The following is a 16,166-nucleotide window of genomic DNA, read 5'->3' on the forward strand; positions in this document are numbered from 1 at the left end:
TAGACCTTAGACATTATGGAACCCATTATTTGTGTCAGGGCCTAAGCACCGCCCTTTCAGTACTGGCATAAAAACTGGGCCCCTCCCGAACTCTTCCTCTACAGCTTCCCCACCCTCCTCTCCGGCGAGTAGTTTATAACTTCCTGACTCCACTGATGTTTACCAATTTTTACGTAATGTATTGCTCAGTTTTTGTCATGCTATACCTGATTACAAGATCATGACTATGTCTATGGTTTCCGTCATCTTGTTCAATTAATTTAATCGTTATGGGAGCATGGGCCCCTTAAGCATCCTTTGATTTTGTTTATACTGTAAAAATATAAGTTAAAATAGATAACCCACTACCATGGAGCTCCCAGACTGCTAGGCCCTGGGAATGTAGTACCGTTTCCTCCCTACTCACCCATTTTTGGGCCCTGATTTGTGTAGGAGGTATCTAAGATGACATATCTCTTGGAAATGGTAAAAATTAACATGAATTGATTTGTTGTCATTTTTTGTAAAACCAATGGTAGGGACAAGGCAAACAGCAGTTTGGATTTGTAAAGGTCATCTAACCAGCTATAAACAAACACCTAGATAGCATCTCAGTGTGGTAAGCAGTCTCAATTAAACAATTTCGTGATTTGTGAGTCACACTATCACTGTCGTAGGGTAATTACTACTCCAGTTTGGAAAACCAATAAAACAAAATGTAATGAAGATATTTTATTTCTGAAAAAAAGAAACTTCAACCTTTTCTTTTTATTGGTAAATAATCTGTTCTTGAAAAAGTAGAAAGTAAACTTTTGGGGTAACTTAAGAAAACCGTGAAAAATAGAGAAATAGAATACCCTGCAAAAAAATTAACACACACACACACACACACACACACACACACACTACTATTATATATATATATATATATATATATATATATATATATATAGATATATATATATATTATATATCATATATTATATATAATATATATATATTATATATATATATATATATATATATATATATATATATATATATATATATATAAAAAATGAATTGATGATGAAGATTTGAACTTTGGTATGCAGCTTTGCTGATGATGCCACAATCTTTTATTTTGCTGGTCACAACAAACTGCTTTAATTAATTTTTTTTTTCATTTAGTGCACTAATACTGCCATGGAGTAAATTTTTCCCGGCACCCCATCTCCAGGGCACGATGAGCATGTGGGACAGACGAAACTGCCATTCACTTGAAGACCGTTCATAAATATGAAGATATTGTGAACACCAACCATCTTGGGGCATTGGGTTTCTAGTAGGAGAAAAAATTTTTTTTTATCGGGTAAAATATACCCCATGAAAGTGTTTAAGGTTCAGTAAGGTTGAGGAATTGTATTTATATATTTATCTCAGCACCAAAATGAGTAACACCAAAGTCAGTGATTATCTTCCTGATGCGTCACTTCAGTGCCTCAGGTCATCTTGAAGGTTATGAAGAGCAGAAAACACAGCAGTAGAAAGAAGGTAAAAGCCCCAAACACCAGTTAATACTTATGGGAGCCCTCAACAGTTAGTTAAGGATTACGGGTTCAAAGTCTTTCGTCACTAGGGAGAGAGCACAATATAGACGGTCCCGCTTTAGTGACAAGTTTGGGACTCTTCTGCGCAACGCAAACTGGTCAAAGCAACAATTTACTGATGTAACCAGTAAATTGAAATCCTCCATTGATTAAAATGGTGGATGCGACTTTAGACATGAAATACTGTAGTTCATGTGAATATTGATATCGGAGAAATCGAATAGGTGAAATGTACAAACGAGGCTTTTTTTTGTTAAATTTTTAGGCATGAGATAAAATTGTGAACAACAATTTTATCACAAAATCAAACTATGTAAATTTAACAAAATACATGAAGTGAAAGGCGGACTTGCGCCAGCAGACAACTTACAAAAAGAAATCATCTGAAGTCCCAAATGCACACAAGGACAAGACAGGAAAAAAAAAAAAAAAAAAGTCTCCAGGATCCTGCCAGTTTCTAAAAGTTTCACATACACAAAACCTTATTTGTGCAACATTTCGCCTGTTTCGATTTCTCCAATATTGATAATCACATGAACTACGATATTTCATATGTTCAGAATCGCATTCACCACTAAATCTATGGAGGGATATTTATTAAATCACATTTCAAAGTGTAACATAGGTAATTATCCCTATGTTTACACCAGTAAATTGTCGCATCGACCAGTTTTGGTGACATCACAGATTATGGTCGGTTACATAAAAATTCACCGGACCTGTGCCCATATGGGACTGACTACCTGTAGTGGGGAGAGCATCTGCTTATTCTCAGAACAAATGTTTAGCTGACCTGTAGTGATCTGAGATTAGCCACAGTCAAGACAGAAATGATTTAGAAAAATTTTTCCTGAAAACTTTGTCTTTGCTGGACTATTGTTATCTGTCGTATCTGAACAGTTAGATGATGACCCTTCTGATATACATGATAGTGAACAAGCAAGTTAGTATGAAAGATAGCAATTTCAAGTAATAAAAGAAGAGCTAAATCATAAGAGAAAATAGTAAAAATGAGAGTAAAACAAGGAGAAAAGGGGAATATAGACAATTTACATATTGTGACTCTTTCTTTGCTCTTTGTCAACAGTTCCTGTTAAGTCAGCTGACACCTGAGGAGCACAACCTGTTTTTCGGAGATTTGAAAAGGGATCCTACATTCTACTTAATTCGCCCTTCCCTGCTCCCTTATCATTTGTCGGGTGACTTGGAAGCCAAAAAACTCAAAATAAGGTAAGACTCCTTCTCATTATCCTTTTGTCGTTAGAAACAAAACTAAAAGTTATATAAGGTTTTATAGAAATTTGCAGGAATATTTTTTGTGTATCAACGAGCAATAGTATTAGGATGTTACTATAGCTCTAGGTCCATCCATTTCTGTGCCAATTGTTACCAGGCTTACAAAAAGTTAGCCGAGTTTGTGCAACTTTGAGTTCTCTCGCAGTTGAGGGAAAAGTGTACAAAATTGGGAGCTCAGGATCAAATTATGGTTTTGATTGCACGAACTGTCCTGAGACCCTTATTCATGTCTAAATATATGAACAATTACTAGTATTGCAAATATGAATATAATTGCAGGAAACCTACTCAATGTTTTCCACTCATTGATATATATATATATATATATATCTATATATATATATATATATATATATATATATATATATATATATATCTTGAACGGGTTTTAAGGTCAAATGACACTCGTATAAACAAAATGAAATAAACTGCTACTAGCAACTAAACCTACCCTCGTTCGTTGCAGTTCATTCTGGGGAGTCGGCTGAAAAAAGCAAACTAGGCAAATAAATTCCCGTATTTACAAAAATATACTTTTTATTTCCCAAATTAGCTAACATTAAAATGGAATAAAATTAATTAATAAAATGGAATAAAATAAATTAACTGACCCCCCCAAAAAACGTTAAACTATCATTTCCTCTCAAAATCATACTTAAGTAAGTACCCCCTCTTATCTCATTATGTCCAACTAATCATAACATTTTTAATAAGTCAATAGAAATCTTAGGGAATCCCTTTTTCTGTATGGTGACTTTGAATCCATTAGAAATAAGGGAGACCACAATTATAACACCGCCTTAACCATGAAAGTTAATAAAAAATAATGTGTACCGCACCACACTTCTCTTTCTCCAGACCCAATAATTATTACTTCAAAGGTTAACTTTTTCAAAGTTCTTTCTTACGTTACCTTATTCGATGGGTGTGCTACACCTCGCAACACCTCTTCCAGGCATGTTCCACACTGTCACAAGCAGTCAGTGAGTCCTCCCTCTTAGCACTTATCCCCCCATAATAAAAGTCATATACCGTTCGTTACGAACACACAGACACACCCTACGTTGCACCCAGCAAACACGGGTGCTCCATGCGCGAAGATTGTGATCTTCGAGGCTTCATTGACCTCAAAGTGCATTGGTCATCTATCCCGTCTGTTTTTCATTTCAGCGTCTTCAAGGAATCCAGTGCTTGTCTCTAACCGGAAAGAGCTGAGATTAGCAATTCACTACCATGTCTTTAAGATATATATATATATATATATATATATATATATATATATATATATATATATATATATATATATATATATATATATATACTACATACATACATACATATATACATATATATATATATCAGACAGTGATCACATAAGAACAATAGATTGAGTATAGGAACCTGTAAGTGAAACCATCCTGTGACTCATCCCAGTGGCAAGTGCTTTCTGCACTACCCAGCCTAGCTACAGTCAGAAATCCCCTAATAAAACCAATAGCTTTTTGGGCCAGTAAGAAGGTAATGTCAGCCTCATTTAATCTTTTTTTCATATTGTGTAATGATTTGAATAGCATTTTTTATTTATCAAGAAATTATTTTATTTTTAAAGCGAATTTATTTATAAAAAAGCATAATTTTATGTAATAATTTTGTTTTATTAGAATTAAATATTTGTTTGAAACGAAGTTGTCTTTTTCCTTGCTACACTTTACTACACATTTTCTAAAAGCGCGCGCGCGCACACGCACACACACACACACACACACACACACACACACACACACACACACACACACACACAGAGGCAAAATGATTTTCATTAATGATGAAAACAACGTTAATATGGAAAGTTAGCCTACGTACGTCTTCCTAATAGGTCAACAGTTTGGCCTTATTCTAGAGACTATTGTACAATTTCCAAGTAAAAAAAAAAAAAAAAAAAAAAAGAGAGAGAGAGAGAAAAAAAAAACGATAATTCCAATCATGAATAGAACATGTCGGATGTTGTTAGTTATAAGTGTAATTGATTAGTGTATTTTGAAGTTTACATTAAATTATTTGTTAGTCTTTTAGTATTTCTTAAAATTAATAACGAAGTTTTTATTCCTGCCCTGCTGGAAGAACGAAATTATTATTAATGCATCAATGATTTAAATTTTCGTTTTATTTGAATTGATAAATTAATGGAACCTTGAAATTGTACAAAAACCACCAGAATATGGATAAAAACGTTTTCTCCTTTTAATTTTATTTTATGATTTTAAATAACCGTTCTCTTTTCACAGTGAATCTGCTAGTTCAGTAATTGTTTCAAGGTTTTATTTAGGATAATTGATGTGATGCAACTACTATGATTGGTTAATAAATGTTGAAAAAGCAAATGCAATGCTGAAGAGGGTCACCAACAGTAAGCACCATCGCAGCACCGACCGGTAGGCCATCACGTAATAAACTCACTTTTATTAACAGCTATGTTAGCCAAACTACACAAGCTGCTTGTTTCAAAAAATATAATTAAAATGACTTAACTCTTCAACTTTGTCGCTTTGGTGACGTCTCTGACCTAAAATTTAACTTTTTCAAGTCACAATTTAAAACTTATATAAACATTTAAAGAATTTAACTGTAAAAATGAACGAAAACCTTTATTAATGTTTTGAACAATACTGTTAGCATTCATAACTTATTTTTTTCACTTATGTCAAATTTCAAAATTCTATCTTATACTTAAGTAGGTTAGATCACAGAATATTTGATAAGTGCACATTAAAAATTTCTACTGCTCCTAGCCCGGCTAGTGTTACTATCCTACACCAAGAGGGCAGGGATGGCTTCATGTCCCATTATGGGGGAATTGATGAATTGGTTGCATTTGACAACATTCTCAAGGGTTGCTTGTGAGAGAGAGAGGAAGCAAGAGTGGCTGGTTGGTTTGTCTGTTGTTTTGTTGGGTTGTTTGCATTTGTCGGAAGCGATAGGAAGGGTCTGGAATGTTTTGCTTATTTATTATATTGTATTTTTATGTTTATTATTATTGTTAAGATAGTATGGAGAAGGTTTGTGCCTGATTTTTTCGTTTTGAGAGAGAGGGAGAGCGTGAAAGAGAGAGAGGATGTGAATGATAAATGGGTGGTTGATGAATGAACTGCTTGTTTGGCGGGTGTTTTGTCTTGTTGAGTGGCTTGGTTGTCAAGCATTTGGGGTCAGTCAGTAGTAGTCAGTCAATAAAGGCATTGGGAGTGAGAGGTGGTCTGTCAGTAGAGTCGTCTGTGTGCATTTCACATAAGTTTTGGGTATTTTAGTAATCGAGTTCTGTCGTGCTTCTGTCCATCTGTGGTTGTCGAGTTGGTGAGCAATTTGTCGTGTCTGATGTTTGTGAATTGGTGTGTAGCCTTGGTGCTTGTTTGGTGTTTTTTTTGTGTTGGTATTCAGCAGTTTGTTGGTGACAGTTGGTTTGGTGTTTGGCGGTTTGCTAACGGTGATGGAGTTTGTCTTTTGATGGCCATACCACGTTGAAAGCACAGTTTCTTGCCCTGATTGTGTCTGTGGCAGTAAAGAAACACAGACTTGGTTTTTCTTCTTTACTTAAAAAATGATATATATATAATGGATACAGACACACAACGATCCTTTGGTGGAGAGGTAATAATCTCCTACAGGGCTTGACTTCAACTAACCACACATACTCCCCACTCTTCAAGAGAACATCTTAAATAATCATTGACAATCAACAACAAGTAATATACAAACTCAACTAGTCATAAACGGTCATTTACACCTCTTCCTTAATAACCCACAACAACAGAAATACCTTTATACATAAACTGTCCAATTAAACCCAAACAGTAATTAACAGTTTCAAACAATAATTATACACTCCCCCCTGAATTACATTCACATATATTACAAACTCTAGCTCTTCTAATTCTTGTTGAAAGTCTTGGAATTGCGTTGCACTCAGCAACAGTGCCTGAATCTTCCTCTTCCCCCTCATCTTCATGAACAGGAAGCTGTATAAGAAGCTCCTCATCCTCAGCATCAGTAGTTTCCTCACTCAATATCAATCCTTGTGAAGAACACGAACGAAGATCTCTAACATGGCGTGGAACTCCATTGACTTCAACAGCTTGTTCTGACAAAACTCTTGTAACCTTGCCTCTTTCAAATTGCATATTGCATCGCATGTTGGATGGTTTTACCCACACCTCATCACCTGCTTTGTAGGGGCCACTCACTGCCACTTTGTTCATTGAGCATGGATCCACTTCTCGGACCCTCACAGGGTAAGAATACAGCATACTGACAGGGGCAGTCGTTGAGTCGCAGTCATCACGAGGCATCAAATTATACAGATATACAGCCTCTGCAATGCTGCAGCCTTTCCTTGCAGCAATGACTTTAACAGTTCGATGGCATCTCTCAGCTATACCATTTCCTGATGGAACATAAGCACATCTAAAATTAAGATGCACGCACCACTTTTTTGCAAAGTCAGCAAATAGTTTGCTGCGAAAAGCAGGGTCATTGTCAGTTAACAGTTCCTCTGGCGCTCCTCGTTCATAGAACACTGTCTCAAGTTGCCCGATGATGCTCTCACTGGTCTGAAAATGGAGCCGACGCCAGATGGCAAATCGAGATGGTCCACAATCAATGAGAGTAAGATACGGCTGGCTGTCCATCATAGTGAGTAATATCCATGCCAACTCTCTGCCACACTCTATCCACTTCCAGACTACCCTTCTGCCACTTCACTGGGGCCGGGTCTATTGACTGGCATGCCTCACAGCATTTGACAACAGCCTGTACTTGCCGCCTGGTAACTCCTGGATGGACTTTCTTCACAAAATAGAGAGTTCTTCTCACACCCGGGTGACCAGCAGCATGATGGATCTCCTTAATTCCATCACTAATGGCAGGGACAACAGAAGCACACACAAGTTTTGCATCTTGGTGACATGAACCAAGGTCCCTCAGCCAGCGCTGAGGTACACGTGTCAAACTGTCAGCTTTATTATTGGCAGAAGACACAAGTGTAATAGACAGCTGGAGGTCACACTCTTCTATCAATGACAAGACTATTCCTAGTCTTCTTCTGATGAGCATTTCACTTGCGGCCTTAGTCTTCAATCTGCTTTTTCCTAAAAGTCCATCTGAAATCCATCTATGCACAGTAGATGAGTCAGTCATTAATTCCACCTTTTGTATCTTCCAAGCCAGTGCAAGATTCAATCCTTTAATGACTGCACCTAGCTCAGCCATATTGATGTGGCAAGAGTCGTCTTTCCGCAGCCAGCTGGCATCTTCCACAATGGAACCATTTACTTCCACTGCAACACCAAGCGCAAGAGAACTAGCATCCACCCAGATCTTGAATTTGTCACCGGTGACATTCCACTGTCCTCTCACAGGGTCATCCTTCTTAACCTTCTCCAGAAGTTCCTGCAAACACATTTTGATGTAATCATCATTAATGACGTCGTCCCATCCTTCAGTGACTTTATTGGCTCTTCTCTTGATGAATGCTACCGCCACTCGCAGCCATCCACAAACAGGGTAATGGCCTAACAGTCTACCACAGTATGAGAACACTGCTCGCCGAGTCAATTGTCTTGGTGCATCGCCCAGGTCATTGTCCCTTTTCCAAAAAAGACTCTCCTGCTCCCCCCAAACTCTCAGGCCCAATGCTCGAGCCCCTTCAGCAAGTCTTTGGTGTGGCTTACTTACTAGCCCAAAATTTCTAAGATGCTCCTCTACACGGCTGGCCTTAACAATATCTTCATTCACCAAGATGTCATCAATATAAGCTGATGTTCCTTTTCTTACAATTGGGTCCTGAAGGAGAACACAGTTTAAAACAGATTTCATTACCATCGGAGCAATATTCAAGCCAAACCCCAGTCGAGTCAGGCAATACCTCTGGCCTTTGAAATATACAGTGGTATGGCCACAGAGACTCATGGATTCTTATTTGCAGGTAAGCTTTAGCCAAGTCTACTACAGATACATTCACTCCTTGCCTGCGCCACTCACGTAGTTTGTCTGAGCACACATCCGAGTCTGCTGTAAATGCATCAATGTACGTATTCAGTTCTCTGAAGTCCAGTACAGGCCGCACCTTCTTTTTATTTTGCTGTACAACAGCCATGAGGGGAATAAGCCCCTTAGCTGGTCCATATTTATTCTCATCATAAGGAAGCAGCCAGCCATCATTCACCCATCTTTGTAGCTCTGATTCATACAGGTCCTTTGCCTCCTGAGGTACAGAATATGCCTTTACTCCATTCTCCAGGATGCCAGGCTCCTTGCCCTCAGACCATTTCCATGTAGCTGTCCAACATTTAATCACAGGATCATAAATTGCACTAAAATCACGCTCATCCACCCCCACCTTCACATCAGCAGCTGCAGAAAAAAGAGTGTCTTCCATTCCAAAATGTACACCACCCTGGGTATCGACAGTGACTCCTCCTAGAGCCCTCACACCATCCATGCCGAGAAGAAATTTAAAACCGAGGGGCATTAGAGTAGTTACACATACAGAAATGCTGGCAGTAGCTCCATTACTGAGCTGCAAGTGTACGACGCCCATTCCTTCACACACCCATTCTTGCCCACTCACAGTTATCATGCTAACTGTGCACTTGTTCCATGCCTTACAGCATGAGATGTGAGCGATGCTTTGAGAACACCCAGTGTCTACTAACACGCAACACTGAAGACCCTCTCTACACTCAAAACAGTACTTGGCAGCAACTTACTCAGTGGGTTTGGGGAGAGGAGGCTGGCGCTGATGCCTCCTCTCCTTGCTCGTTTCTCGGACAAGCTGACGCAATGTGCCCCATTCCACCACACCGATAGCACTTTACCCTTCTCCGAAATCGACCATTTACTCGGTTGCGAGCAAGACAGTCCCTTGCAAAGTGATTTGGTCCAAGGCATACATGACATTTCTGAACTGTTGTTTCTACTGGCACAGAACCCAAGCTTCCTGTGGCGCCAAAACATGTTTCCACTGAAACAGAAGGAAGGTCATCTTTCAGAACCGCCCGTGCCCGAGCCAAAATCTGTTCCAGATCGAGGGCCTCCATGCGAGACCCGGCTCTCAACAGCTGACGAACTCTCTCTGGAAGTTTTCAGCTACAAAAGCACATGCAAGAGCTTTCTCAGAAATTCCTCCAAATAGGGATCCGAGTCGACGTAGTTCAGCTTAGTAGACATCCGGTGCCTCTCCACTGTGCAACTTCTTACTGACAAACTGTTCATAGGTTACATAGGGATCAACAGCAAACGCAGCCAACAATGCTTCTTTCACCTTGTCAACCTTCTTCCTATCTGCTGTGGGTAACTGTAAGTACACTGCAAAGGCACCACCTGTAAGCCGCAGAGGAATCACACTGGCCACATCATCAACTTTCCGAAGCTTGCAAACCAACTCCAACTTCTCCAGCCACTCCATAACAGATTGTGCGTTTCTGCCATCATACTCGGGGATCAGTTTCAAGTCGAAGTTACTCTCCATACTGCCTAGATAGCTTGTGGCAGTAAAGAAACACAGACTTGGTTTTTCTTCTTTACTTAAAAAATGATATATATATAATGGATACAGACACACAACGATCCTTTGGTGGAGAGGTAATAATCTCCTACAGGGCTTGACTTCAACTAACCACACATACTCCCCACTCTTCAAGAGAACATCTTAAATAATCATTGACAATCAACAACAAGTAATATACAAACTCAACTAGTCATAAACGGTCATTTACACCTCTTCCTTAATAACCCACAACAACAGAAATACCTTTATACATAAACTGTCCAATTAAACCCAAACAGTAATTAACAGTTTCAAACAATAATTATACAGTGTCAAGTTTCTTGATGAGTAAATTTGTTTGCGATTTTGTTTTTTTCTTTGCTGAATCAAGTGTCCTTTTAGTAATTATAAAGTAACTAAAGAGGAAAGTGTGGCTGGGGGAAATTTGTAAGCCAAGATTGATTATCGTAAATGTGGGGAGGTCTTGGTTGCTTGCCCTAACTTGTGATCCCGCCACATGATATTTTTGCTGCCTGAACAGGGACTGCTGTTGTGGCTGTAAAAGGACGACTGGGACAGCGAGGTTGGTATGACTGCTGAAGAGGTAAAGATGGAAGGGTTGGACGATATTGGGAGTCTTGGGGAGGAACTGCTGTTGGTGAGGGAAGCTAGGGAAAGGGTGGAAGTGGAGAATGAGAGGCTGAGGATTGAGTGTGAGAAGCAAAAGAAGGAGTTGGAAGAGTTGAGAGAGATGATGAGGAGTGCAGAAGAGGGAATGAAAGAGGAGGTGAAAGGGGCTGAAGAGCGAATGATTGAGAAAATGGATGAGAAGCTGGAGTTGGTGATGATTATTCTGCAGGAAATGTTTAGAGGACTTCTTGGAGAGGGGGATGTTGGGAGTAGGCTTCCTTGGTCTGGTGATGGGCTTGAAGTGATGAAGAAGGTGAGAGAGCGATTGGATGAGAGTATGAGTGAAGAGGGTGATGTGGTTGTGATAAGTGAGAAAAAGAAGGGAAAGACACAGGACAAGGATAGAACTGAGGACAAGGGTAAGAAGGGAGCTAAGAAGAAGAATAAGACTAAATGGAAGAAGAGTGGTAAGAATGATGGACAGGATGAGACAAGGACTGAGGACATTGGGAAAAGGGCTGGGAGCAAGAGACAGGATGAGAGTGATTAGGATAGTGGTAGGTTGGAACAAGTAGGCAAGAAGAAGGGTAGGAAGAGTTTGGCTAAGAGTATGGATGTGAGTATGAAAGTGGATTCGCTGTATTTGGAAGAGGTTAAGAAGGGTCAGGATGGGAGTAAAGGAAGTGAGAGTGAGCAAGAAATATGAAAGACTGTGTATATGAGAGAGGTTTCCCAGTGTGCACGATACGAGGAATATGGTAGTAGGGATATAGGGGATTTTTTTTAAGGAATATGAGAAATATTGTACACAGCAAAGTATGGGGATAATAAGAGATTTTGGGTTAGGGAGTTGGGGAAATTTTTGACAGGATATTTTGTTGACTATGTAAGGGATAATGATGAGTGTAAGGGATGTGTCATATGAGTGTAAGGGATAATGATGAGTGTAGGGGATGTGTCATATGAGTGTTAAGACCAGGATTATGGTGCAGGCTAGGAGGGCAAAGAATACCCTTAGGTATAGGAGGAAGAATGATTTTGAGGAGGCCAGAATAAATGTCGGTGAGTCGTTGTTGATATATTTATGCCAGTTAGAGATGTTAGCTAGGAAAAAGTTTGGGGATGAGGGAGTAAATGAGTGCAAGGAGTTAACGAGGAAGTTGTTAGGGACTGTGCCTGACAGTGTATATGAGTTTATAAATTTGAAATGTAAGGAGAAAGTTAGATGGACAAATGAGAGGTTAATATGGAATGATATCTTAGAGATAGTTGAGGATTACGAATTAGATAGGTGTATGAAAGAGAGCAGAAGTGTCAGCGTCAAGACTGGAACGAACGAGTGTATGCCTGAATTTAGGAGCTATAAGGAGGCAGGTTTAGAAGGGCCAAGGTGAATGGCAGAGCGAGTGGTTGATGGGAACATTAGGGCCAGTAACATAAGTATGGTGAACCCTAAGAGAGATAGGAGTGTGAGTGTCGGAAGGTTAGGGTTAGTTAGCTGTGAGTGTGAGCAGAAGTGTTATAGATGTGGGAAACCAGGGCATAAGAAGAATAAATGTTGGTGGGTGTTAGGAGCTTGTTTTGGGTGTGGGAAGATGGGACATTTAGTTAGTGGGTGTCAGAGAGATAGGGAAATTAGATGTTATAGATGTGGGCAGACAGGGCATGTAGCTAGTGGATGTTGGAGTACCTGTGTGAATGTGGTTTGTGGCAACTGTGGAAAGAATGGGCATTATGCTAGGATGTGTAAGGAACAGTGGGCAAAGTTTGTTGAATGTGGAGTGGAAGGTCATGTGGTGAGTGTGTGTAGGCGAAAGAGGATGAATCAGGCTAGGAATTCAGTTGGGTGGGTCCTCTAGTGTGTAGGCAGCAAAGGTAATGCATGTGTGGGAGGGGTTGTTGCATGAGGAAGGGTTCAGGGATAGAGCCCATGAGTGCATGAGTGTGAAGGTAAGATGCAAAGGGGCGTGTTTGGTCGCTTTGATTGATACTGGCTGCGATGCCAACATTCTCTTGAAGAATGGATGTGATAAGTTGCGAAGTGGGTGTGAGGTTAGAAAATGTAAAGAGGAGGTACGAGGAATAGGGAAACTAGGTATGCCTGTGTTGGGAATGTTGTGTGGAAGGACAGCAATTGAGGGGTAGTGATGCATGAAAGTGACTTTTGTGTGGTTGAGGGAATGAATGATAGTATGATATGTTGAAGGAGTGTGGGATGATGGTCCATCCGAGCACTAACATGATTGAGTTGCAGATGAAAGGGAATGTACGTGGGGTGTTGTACTTGGATAGGGATGGAGGGGTAGACAGTAAGGTATGGAAAGGGGTGCTGTTGGTTGTGAAAGAGAGTTGCGAGCAAGTCGGTAAGAGTGAGTGTGCATGTGCATGACTGGGTCATAGACATGGAGAATCCTCGGTTTTTTGTGGCCTTGTTGGCAAGTGCTAGGAAGAAGAGAGTTCGGGGTATACGTGAGGGTGATTGTGTAGGGTTGCTATACACGTTGGTGAATGCGGATGACAAGTGATGACAAGTAGTGTGAGAGAAGGTGATAATTGGAAATATGATGAGTTGAGAGAAAGAGTTATGGTGGATGAAATTGTTAATGTTAGCAACAAAGAGAGGTTGATGCAGTTGATGTGGAATAGGTGGATTAAGTTGAGCCGTGGAGACGAGAATTTTGGGGGGGGGTCTAAGTTTCCGGAATTTAAAATAGTTCTGGAAGGCGATACCCCCATATATCAGCATCCCCGACACTTTTCCACATCTATTGCGCGAGAGATTGAGGAGCAGTGTGAGGAGCTTGAGAGATAATTCATGAGACAGACTAAAGAACTAGCCAGCGATGAAACATGGCAATGGCTACAGAGGGGAGAGCTCAAGAAGGAAACTAAAGGAATGATAACAGCAGCACAAGATCAGGCCCTAAGAACCAGATATGTTTAAAGAACGACAGATGGAAATAACATCTCTCATATGCAGGAAGTGCAATACGAAAAATTAGACCATAAACCACATAGCAAACGAATGTCGGGCACTTGCACAGAACCTGTACAAAAAGAGGCATGATTCAGTGGCAAAAGCCCGCCACTGGAGCCTGTGAAAGAAACACCAGCTACCTTGCAGTAATAAGTGGTACGAGCATCAACCTGAAGGAGTGATAGAAAACGACCAGACAAAGATCCTGTGGGACTATGGTATCAGAACAGATAGGGGGATATGTGCAAATAGACCAGATGTGACGATTGACAAAATCAAGATGAAATACCATGGGACATCAGAGTTGAAGAGAAAGAAAGGGAAAAATTGGATAAGTATCAAGACCTGAAAATAGAAATAAGAAGGATATGGGATATGCCAGTGGAAATTGTACCCATAAGCATAGGAACACTAGGTACGATCCCAAGATCCCTGAAAATGAATCTGGAAAAACTAGAGGCTGAAGTAGCTCCAGGACTCATGCAGAAGAATGTGCTCCTAGAAACGACGCACATAGTAAGAAAAGTGTCTGACTCCTAAGGAGGCAAGAGGCAACCCGAAACCGCACACTATGAATACCAACCAGTCGAATTGGAGGAGTGCAATAGCGCCCCCCCCCCAAAAAAAAAAAAAAAAAAAATAATGCAGTCAAGGGGACTTTGACAAATCCTGCTCACCATCATTGATATCACTTAAAGCCTAGGATGGGTACTAATATCAGTTAGGGAATTTGTCATCAGTAAGTGGGCAGAGCCACAGTGAAGAGATGTTTTCCCTTATGGAAACTTCTCTTTACTCTTGGTGGAGTCTCATGACGTCAAAGCTTAATGTCACTATTGTGTTCAAAACTCGTACCTGATATTTTGATGGCTCTGGCACAGGAAACTCCCTTTTACTTTGATAAATACCAGAACTGATTGCAAAAAATAGGAAGGGTTGTAAAATGTACACGTGCCAACTTTCACCTTTATCCGATGCTTTGATAAAAAGGTGTTGTCGAAAAATCATGTTTCATCGGCTCTGAATCCCTTAGTGACAACGTCAAAAGTTCTGCAATTCATTGTGAAGACTCCTAAAATTATTCTCTGATAGGAACATGGTTTTTAAATCGACATCCATTACTAATCTTAATTGTAACTATGATAATCAATTACTACCTTGGATAAATCTGTGAGGGGACTTTCTGTTATTACTGAATAATTGTACACTAACTCACAATAATAACTGTCTATTTCCATGAACTGTTGAACACCTTTAACTATAGCTGGATCACGGAAATTTACAATGGCAGATATTTTATTGTGGACCATCTTAAAACCATCTTTTGAAATAATACACCCTAAAATAGATTAAAGCATCTTCAGAACCAACCCTAATTTCTAAGGTGTTCCTCCAGCGTGTCCAAAAATATAATGAAATCATCCACGTAGGCATGAAAAATGTCACTCGACATGTTGCCAAAAATGAGATTAATCATTCTAGTAATTAATCTTTTGAAGTACAACTAAAAGGAAAATTGTAGGGACTATTTGCCCAGCCAAACTAGCACCATTTTTCCTTTAACTGCTACAAATTGTTTTGTTAGTAACAACAATGTCATTACAACACAATGATAGATTTTTCAGTATCACAATAGGGTACAATTCAGTATCAGTAAATAATGGTAAATACATTCTTACCTATGTGGTAGGCTACTGAGTTTTCACTGTACCTACAGTATTCAATTGTTTTTACCAATACTTGCATCTTCACAGCCATCATATGCAGACGGCTGTCACTGTTGAGAAAAGTACAAAACAACTTACTGATTGCCTTGAGGACATGTCTTTCATGAATATTTTGATGAATGAAAGTAATAATAGTACTGGGGCATCAGTTGTAAGAAGCATCTACTGAGACAACTATATTTTCCCCTGTATTATCTTGAGAAAAAGCTCAGCAATCTTGTAATAATGAGAATCCCTTTTCAACCTCCAAATGTGAATCAGTGAAGAGAGGCTTACCTTAAAAAACCAAAGTTATTATGGTTTACTTCCTACCATTATAAAAATGATCATTATTTATTATTGATAATTGTTCTTGTAGTACATCATTAACTTGACTTACTTTGATGGACGTTCTGGGTAGCTGTCTTTCTTCTTTGATCATTCTTGGAAAA

The 16,166-nt window shown here is 39.5% G+C and overlaps 1 protein-coding gene across 1 annotated transcript in view; it reads left to right on the forward strand.

Annotated features, from left to right (window-relative positions):
* The window catches only part of LOC135224511 (uncharacterized), a 475,768-nt gene that overhangs the window by 18,203 nt on the left and 441,399 nt on the right, over nucleotides 1-16,166 (forward strand). The window contains exon 2 of the mRNA XM_064263554.1: nucleotides 2,656-2,798. The gene's annotated coding sequence lies outside the window, so the exon portion shown is untranslated. The remainder of the gene's footprint in view (nucleotides 1-2,655; nucleotides 2,799-16,166) is intronic.

The sequence above is a fragment of the Macrobrachium nipponense genome, chromosome 12 (assembly GCF_015104395.2).
Source record: "Macrobrachium nipponense isolate FS-2020 chromosome 12, ASM1510439v2, whole genome shotgun sequence".
In the NCBI taxonomy this organism is placed as follows: domain Eukaryota; kingdom Metazoa; phylum Arthropoda; class Malacostraca; order Decapoda; family Palaemonidae; genus Macrobrachium; species Macrobrachium nipponense.